Source organism: Arvicola amphibius, chromosome 1 (assembly GCF_903992535.2).
Source record: "Arvicola amphibius chromosome 1, mArvAmp1.2, whole genome shotgun sequence".
Classification (NCBI taxonomy): domain Eukaryota; kingdom Metazoa; phylum Chordata; class Mammalia; order Rodentia; family Cricetidae; genus Arvicola; species Arvicola amphibius.
The window spans coordinates 125,736,677-125,744,473 of record NC_052047.1 but is presented as its reverse complement, the minus strand read 5'-3'; the positions used below and the strand labels follow the sequence as shown (position 1 = coordinate 125,744,473).

Genomic DNA, 7,797 nt, shown 5'->3' with positions numbered 1-7,797 from the left:
GGATAATATCTGGTCATAATTCTACTCAACAAACAATTTAAAAAAAAAAAAAAGAAATTGTGGAACTGCAGAAGAGGGCTAAGAACATGATGAATGCTTGCCTGGTGGTTACAAGGTCCTGGTAATGAGATTTTTTTGTTTATTTTTTATATTTAAAATTTTCCATCTCCTCCCCTCCTCCTCCCCTTCCCTCCCCTCCCCTCCACCCATACCCACCTCCCTCCCTCTTCAGGCCAAGGAGCCATCGGGGTTCCCTACTCTATGTTAAGACCAAGGTCCTCCCAACTCCCCCCAGGTCCAGGAAGGTGATCAACCAAGCTGAGAAGGCTCCCACAGAGCCTGTCAATGCAGAGGAGTCAAAGCTCAGCGCCTTTGTCCTTGGCTTCTCAGTCAGCCTCCACCGTCGGCCACATTCAGAGAGTCTGGTTTGGTCTCATGTTCCATCAGTCCCAATCCAACTGGAGTTGGTGATCTCCCGTTAGTTCTGTCCCACCGTCTCCATGGGTGAACGCACCCCTCACGGTCCTGACTTTCTTTCTCATGTTTTCTCTCCTTCTGCTCCTCATCAGGAACTTGGGAGCTCAGTCCGGTGCTCCAATGTGGGGCTCAGTCATTTTCTTCATCTATTGCCAGGTGGAGGTTCTATGGTGATATGCAAGAAATTCATCAGTATGGCTATAGGAACTGGCCTTTTCAGGCTCCCTCTCCTCAGCTGCCCAAGGAACTAGCTGGGGGCGTCTCCCTGGAAACCTGGGATCCCCTCTAGGGTCAAGTCTCTTGACAACCCTCAGATGGCTCCCTAAATTAAGATATATGCTTCCCTGCTCCCATATCCACCCTTCCTGTATCCCAAGCATCCCATTCCTCCGAGCTCCCCCCATTCTCCCCTTCACGCTTTTCTCTCCCCATCTTCCCTTGGCCCCATCTCGCCCCACCCTCAAGTTCCCAATTTTTGCCTGGCGATCGTGTCTGCTTCCAATATCCAGGAGGATTACTATATCTTTTTGGGGGGTTCACCTTCTTATTATCTTCTCAAGGATCCCGAATTATAGGCTTGATGTCCTTTAATTATGGCTAGAAACAGATTATGAGTGAGTACATCCCATGTTCATCTTTTTGGGTCTGGGTTACCTCACTCAGAATAGTGTTTTCTATTTCCATCCATTTGCATGCAAAATTCAAGATATCATTGTTTTTTACCGCTGAGTAGTATTCTAACATGTATATATTTCACAGTTTCTTCATCCATTCTTCCACTGAAGGGCATCTAGGTTGTTTCCAGGATCTGGCTATTACAAATAATGCTTCTATGAACATAGATGAGTAAATGCTTTTGTAGTATGATTGGGCATCTCTTGGGTAGATTCCCAATAGTGGAATTGCTAGGTCCTGGGGTAGGTTGATCCCGAATTTCCTGAGAAACTGCCACACTGCTTTCCAAAGTGGTTGCACAAGTGTGCATTCCCACCAGCAATGGATGAGTGTACCCCTTACCCCACAACTTCTCCAACAAAGGTTATCATTGGTGTTTTGGATTTTAGCCAATCTGACAGGTGTAAGATGATATTTCAAAGTTGTTTTGATTTGCATTTCCCTGATAGCTAAGGAGGTTGAGCATGACCTTAAGTGTCTTTTGGCCATTTGAACTTCTTCTGTTGAGAATTCTCTGTTCAGTTCAGTGCCCCATTTTTTAATTGAGTTCATTAGCATTTTAAAGTCTAGTCTCTTGAGTTCCTTATATATTTTAGAGATCAGACCTTTGTCAGTTGCAGGGTTGGTGAAGATCTTTTCCCAGTCAGTAGGCTGCCTTTGTGTCTTAGTGACAGTGTCCTTTGCTTTACAGAAGCTGCTCAGCTTCAGGAGGTCCCATTTATTCAATGTTGCCCTTAATGACTGTGCAGCTGGGGTTATACGTAGGAAACGGTCTCCTGTGCCCATTTGTTGTAGAGTACTTCCCACTTTCTCCTCTATCAAGCTCAGTGTGTTCAGATTAATATTGAGGTCTTTAATCCATTTGGACTTGAGTTTTGTGCATGGTGATAGATATGGATCTACTTTCATTCTTCTACAGGTTGACATCCAGTTATGCCAGCACCATTTGTTGAAGATGCCCTCTTTCTTCCATTGTGTACTTTTGGCTCCTTTATCAAAAATCAGGTGTTCATAGGTTTGTGGTTTAAGATCCGGATCTTCTATACGATTCCATTGGTCGACTTCTCTGTTTTTATGCCAATACCAAGCTGTTTTCAATACTGTAGCTCTGTAATGGAGTTTGAAGTCAGGGACGGTAATGCCTCCAGAAGTACCTTTATTGTATAAGATTGTTTTGGCTATCCTGGGTTTCTTGTTTTTCCATATAAAGTTGATTATTGTCCTCTCAATATCTGTGAAGAATTTTGATGGGACCTTGATGGGGATTGCATTGAATCTATAGATTGCTTTTGGTAGAATTGCCATTTTTACTATGTTGATCCTCCCAATCCACGAGCAGGGGAGATCCTTCCATTTTCTGGTATCCTCTTCAATTTCTTTCTTTAAAGACTTAAAGTTCTTGTCAAATAAATCCTTCACTTCCTTGGTTAGAGTTACTCCCAGATACCTTATGCTATTTGTGGCTATTGTGAAAGGTGATACTTCTCTGATTTCCCTCTCTGCTTCCTTATCCTTTGTGTATAGGAGGGCAACTGATTTTTTGGAGTTGATCTTGTAGCCTGCCACGTTACTGAAGGAGTTTATCAGCTGTAGGAGTTCTTTGGTGGAGTTTTTGGAGTCGCTTATGTACACTATCATATCATCTGCAAATAACGAAAGTTTAACTTCTTCCTTTCCAAATCGAATCCCCTTGATTCCCTTATGTTGTCTTATTGCTATTGCTAGAACTTCAAGCACTATATTGAAGAGAGAAGGAGAGAGTGGACAGCCTTGTCGTGTTCCTGAATTTAGTGGGATAGCCTTGAGTTTCTCTCCGTTTAATTTGATGTTAGCTGTCGGCTTGCTGTAAATAGCTTTTATAATATTTAGGAATGACCCTTGTATCCCTAATCTCTCCAAGACCTTTATCATAAAAGGGTGCTGAATTTTGTCAAATGCTTTTTCAGCATCTAATGAGATGACCATATGGTTTTTTTCCTTCAGTTTATTTATATGATGGATTACATTGATAGATTTTTGTATGTTGAACCAGCCCTGCATCTCTGGGATGAAGCCTACTTGATCGTAGTGGATAATTTTTCTAATGTGTTCTTGGATTCGGTTTGCCAGTATTTTATTGAGAATTTTTGCGTCAATGTTCATGAGTGAGATTGGCCTGTAATTCTCTTTCTTGGTTGAGTCTTTGTGTGGTTTAGGTATCAGGGTAACTGTAGCTTCATAGAAGGAATTTGGCAGTGACTCTTGTGTTTCTATATTATGAAATACCTTAAGGAGTATAGGTATTAGGTCTTCTTGGAAGTTCTGGTAGAATTCCACATTGAAACCATCTGGTCCTGGGCTCTTTTTGGTAGGGAGGTTTCTGATAACAGTTTCTAATTCTTCGCGACTAACAGGACTATTTAGAACATTTACCTGGTCCTGGTTTAACTTTGGTATATGGTATTTATCTAAAAAAACTGTCCATTTCTTTTACATTTTCCAATTTTGTGGCATACAGGCTTTTGTAGTAAGATCTAATGATTCTCTGAATTTCCTCTGTGTCTGTGGTTATGTCCCCCTTTTCATTTCTGATCTTATTAATTTGCGTGTTCTCCCTCTGCCGTTTGATTAGTTTGGCTAAGGGTTTGTCAATCTTGTTGATTTTCTCCAAGAACCAGCTTTTTGTTTCATTGATTCTTTGGATTGTTTTCTGTGTTTCTATTTTGTTGATTTCTGCCCTCAGTTTGATTATTTCCAGTCTTCTACTTTTCCTAGGTGAGTCTGCTTCTTTTTTTTCCAGAGCTTTCAGGTGTGCTGTTAAGTCACCAATGAGTGCTCTCTCCGTTTTCTTTAAGTGGGCACTTAGTGCTATGAACTTTCCTCTTAGCATTGCTTTCATTGTGTCCCATAGGTTTGAGTATGTTGTGTATTTGTCTTCATTAAATTCAAGAAAGACTTTAATTTCTTTCTTTATTTCTTCCTTGACCCAGGTGTGGTTCAGTAGTTGACTGTTGAGTTTCCATGAGTTTGTGGGCTTTCTGGGGGTAGCATTGTTGTTGATTTCTAATTTTAATCCATGGTGATCCGATAAGACACAGGTGGTTACTAATTTTTTTTGTAACTGTGGAAGTTTGCTTTGTTACCAAGTATATGGTCAATTTTCGAAAAGGTTCCATGAGCCGCAGAGAAGAAGGTATATTCTTTCCTATTTGGGTGGAATGTTCTATAGATGTCTGTTAAGTCCATTTGGTTCATTACCTCCATTAAGTCTTTCAATTCTCTGTTAGGTTTCTGTCTGATTGACCTGTCCATTGGTGAGAGAGGAGTGTTAAAGTCTCCAACTATTAGTGTGTGTGGTTTGATGGCTGCCTTGAGTTCTAGAAGTGTTTCTTTTACATAAGTGGGAGCTTTTATATTAGGGGCATAGATATTCAGGATTGAGACTTCATTCTGAAGGATTTTTCCTGTTATGAGTATAAAGTGTCCCTTTCCATCTCTTCTGATTGATTTTAGTTTGAAGTCAACTTTGTTAGAAATTAGTATGGCCACACCGGCTTGTTTCTTAGGTCCATTTGCTTGATAAACCTTTTCCCAACCCTTTACTCTGAGTAGGTGTCTGTCTTTGTGGTTGAGGTGTGTTTCTTGTAAACAGCAGAATGTTGGATACTGTTTTCGTATCCAATCTCTTAGCCTGTGCCTTTTTATAGGTGAATTGAGTCCATTGATATTAAGTGATATTAATGACCAGTGGTTGTTAACTCTGGTCATTTTTTTGTAGTAGAGTTTGTGTGTTTCCCTTCTTCTAGTTGTGCTGGTGAAGGGTCGCTAGATGCCTGAGTTATTGTGGGCATTGTTGGACTCCTTGGTTTGTGATTTTCCTTCTATTACTTTCTGCAAGGCTGGATTTGTGGCTACGTATTGTTTAAATCTGTTTTTGTCCTGGAATATCTTGTTTTCTCCATCGATGGTGAATGCAAGCTTTGCTGGGTATAGTAGTCTAGGCTTGCATCCATGTTCCCTTAGTGTCTGTAGCACATCTATCCAAGCTCTTCTGGCTTTCATGGTTTCCATTGAGAAATCAGGTGTAATTCTGATAGGTTTCCCTTTATATGTTACTTGACCTTTTTCCTTTGCAGCTCTTAATATTTGTTCTTTATTCTGTATGTTTTGTGTTTTGATTATTATATGGCGTGAGGATGCTTTCTTTTGATCCAGTCTATTTGGTGTTCTGTAGGCTTCTTGTACCTTCATAGGAACATCCTTCTTTAGGTTGGGGAAGTTTTCTTCTATAATTTTGTTGAATATGTTTTCTGGGCCTTTGAGTTGTAATTCTTCTCCTTCTTCTACCCCAATTATTCTTAGGTTTGGTTTTTTCATGGTGTCCCAGATTTCCTGAATGTTTTGTGTTAAGAATTTGTTAGATTTGTTTAGTTCTTTAATCTGTGAATTTATTTCCTCTATAGTATCTTCAGAGTCCGAGATTCTTTCTTCCATCTCTTGTATTCGGTTGGAAATACTTGTCTCTGAAGTTTCTGTTCGTTTACTCAGAGTTTCCATTTCCAGTCTTCCCTCAGATTGTGTTTTCTTCATTACCTCCATTTCATTTATCAGGTCTTGTACTGTTTCCCTTACCTGTTTGATTGCTTTTTCTTGTTTTTCTTGGGTATCTTTGAGAGATTTATTTATTTCATCTACCTTTTTGTTTGTCATCTCCATTTCTTTATGGCAGTTTTTTACCTCCTGTTTAAGGTCCTCTATTATTTTCATAAAGTACTGTTTAAGGTCGGTTTCTTCTATATCTTCTGGGGTAGGGTGTTCAATTCTTGTTGTTTCGGGATGTCTGGATTCTGATGATGTCATGTTGCCTTTCATGTTGTTGGAGGAGTTCTTGCATTGGCGCCTGCCCATCTCTTCCTTCAAATGGAGCCGGGAGGCGCTTGGTGTCCTAGACCAATCTTTGCTGTGACTGAATCTGGTTGGATCTCCCCAGAACCAGAGCAGGACTTATTCCTTGTGGCACAATCTGAAGAAGCCTGCACTCCCTTGCAGGAATTCTCAGACCCGCCTGGAGGCCAGAGTCTGACCCCTTTGGGTGGATGGCCTTAGTACAGGAGCAGGACACCTGAAAACACTAGGGAAGGCAGTCCAGATGGAACTCCACTGCACAGGATCAGGGATTCCAGGCAGCCCAGGGAAGCCGAAAAGGGTCAAGGTGGGGGCAGGACAGGATGGAATATCACACAGCTAACCTGACAGCACAATCTGAAGGAGCCCGCACTCCCCCGCAGGAATCCTCAGACCCACCTGGAGGCCAGAGTCTGACCCCTTTGGGTGGATGGCCTTAGTACAGGAACAGGACACCTGAAAACACTAGGGAAAGCTTGGGAGAGGCAGGGACGTGAGAAACAAGGACAAGCCTGCAGAGGGAGCTGGGAGAGGGGGTCTGTGCTCTCTTCCAGGACAGGTTGCCCCAGGGTCCTCACTCACTCACCAGTCCAGATGGAACTCCAGGGCACAGGATCAGGGATTCCAGGCAGCCCAGGGAAGCTGCCCGGACAAAAGGGCCAAGGTGGGGGCAGGGCGGGATGGAATATCACACAGCTAACCTGACAGCACAATCTGAAGGAGCCCGTACTCCCCCGCAGGAATCCTCAGACCCGCCTGGAGGCCAGAGTCTGACCCCTTTCGAGATTTTTTTTATGGTGAAAAATTGTATATTTAGAATTAGCCGGCTGGGCTCAGTTTAGATGATTCCAATTTTGTTGGCAACATCCAGAGCATCATAATCAGGAGCCAACTGGACATACACCTTCTTCTCTCCGTTGGGCCTTATGAGGGTGTTGACTTTGGCCACATTGATGTCATAGAGTTTCTTCATAGCCTGTTTGATCTGGTGCGTGTTGGCCTTGATGTCCACAAAGAACACAAGTGTGTTGTTGTCTTCTATCTTCTTCATGGCTGAGTCGGTGTTCAGGGGGAATTTGATGATGGCATAGTGGTCAAGCTTATTCCTCCTGGACGCACTCTTCCGGGGGTATTTAGGCTGCCTTCGTAGCTACAGGGTCTTGGGCAGCTGAAAGGTGAGCGATGTGCTGATCTTCTTTTTGTGGCTGTGGACGCCTTTCAGCACTGCCTTCTTGGCTTTCAAGGCCTTCGCTTTAGCTTCAGCTTTGGGAGGGGCAGGAACTTCCTTCTTTGCTTTCGGCACCATCTTGACGAAAAGGCGAATTTGTTTTTTTTTTTTAAGCTTAGAGTTCAGCATGGCAGCTCAAGCACTTCACCCTCTTTCACTCCCATCTCCCTAGTGCTTCTTATAAGAGAGAAGATACCAGAAAATTATTCTCAGAGATGGTTTTGTCAAGAGGTTGGGAAGATTGAAGGTAGCATAGAGACGCATTATACATTGGGCAAGTAGAAAAGTCATTAGAAAGTCCAGACTTTAAACAAGTATAAAACCAAAAGAAGGCTGTGGCGAAGCTCCTTAGATAAGAACATACCTAGCATGCACGAGATTCTGGGCTCAAGCCTTAGCACCAAATAAAATATTTATGACCATGATTTAAGCCGTGTGTGTGTGTGTGTGTGTGTGTGTGTGTGTGTGTGTGTGTGTATAAACATGTGTGCACAAATTTGTTGTTTACTGGAAGCAATGCCTCACTTTGTAGC

At 42.3% G+C, this 7,797-nt stretch overlaps 1 pseudogene; it reads right to left on the bottom strand.

Annotated features, from left to right (window-relative positions):
* Positions 1–6,830: 6,830 nt before the first annotated feature.
* Positions 6,831–7,342, bottom strand: LOC119805666 (annotated as a pseudogene).
* Between the last annotated feature and the right edge of the window lie 455 nt (positions 7,343–7,797).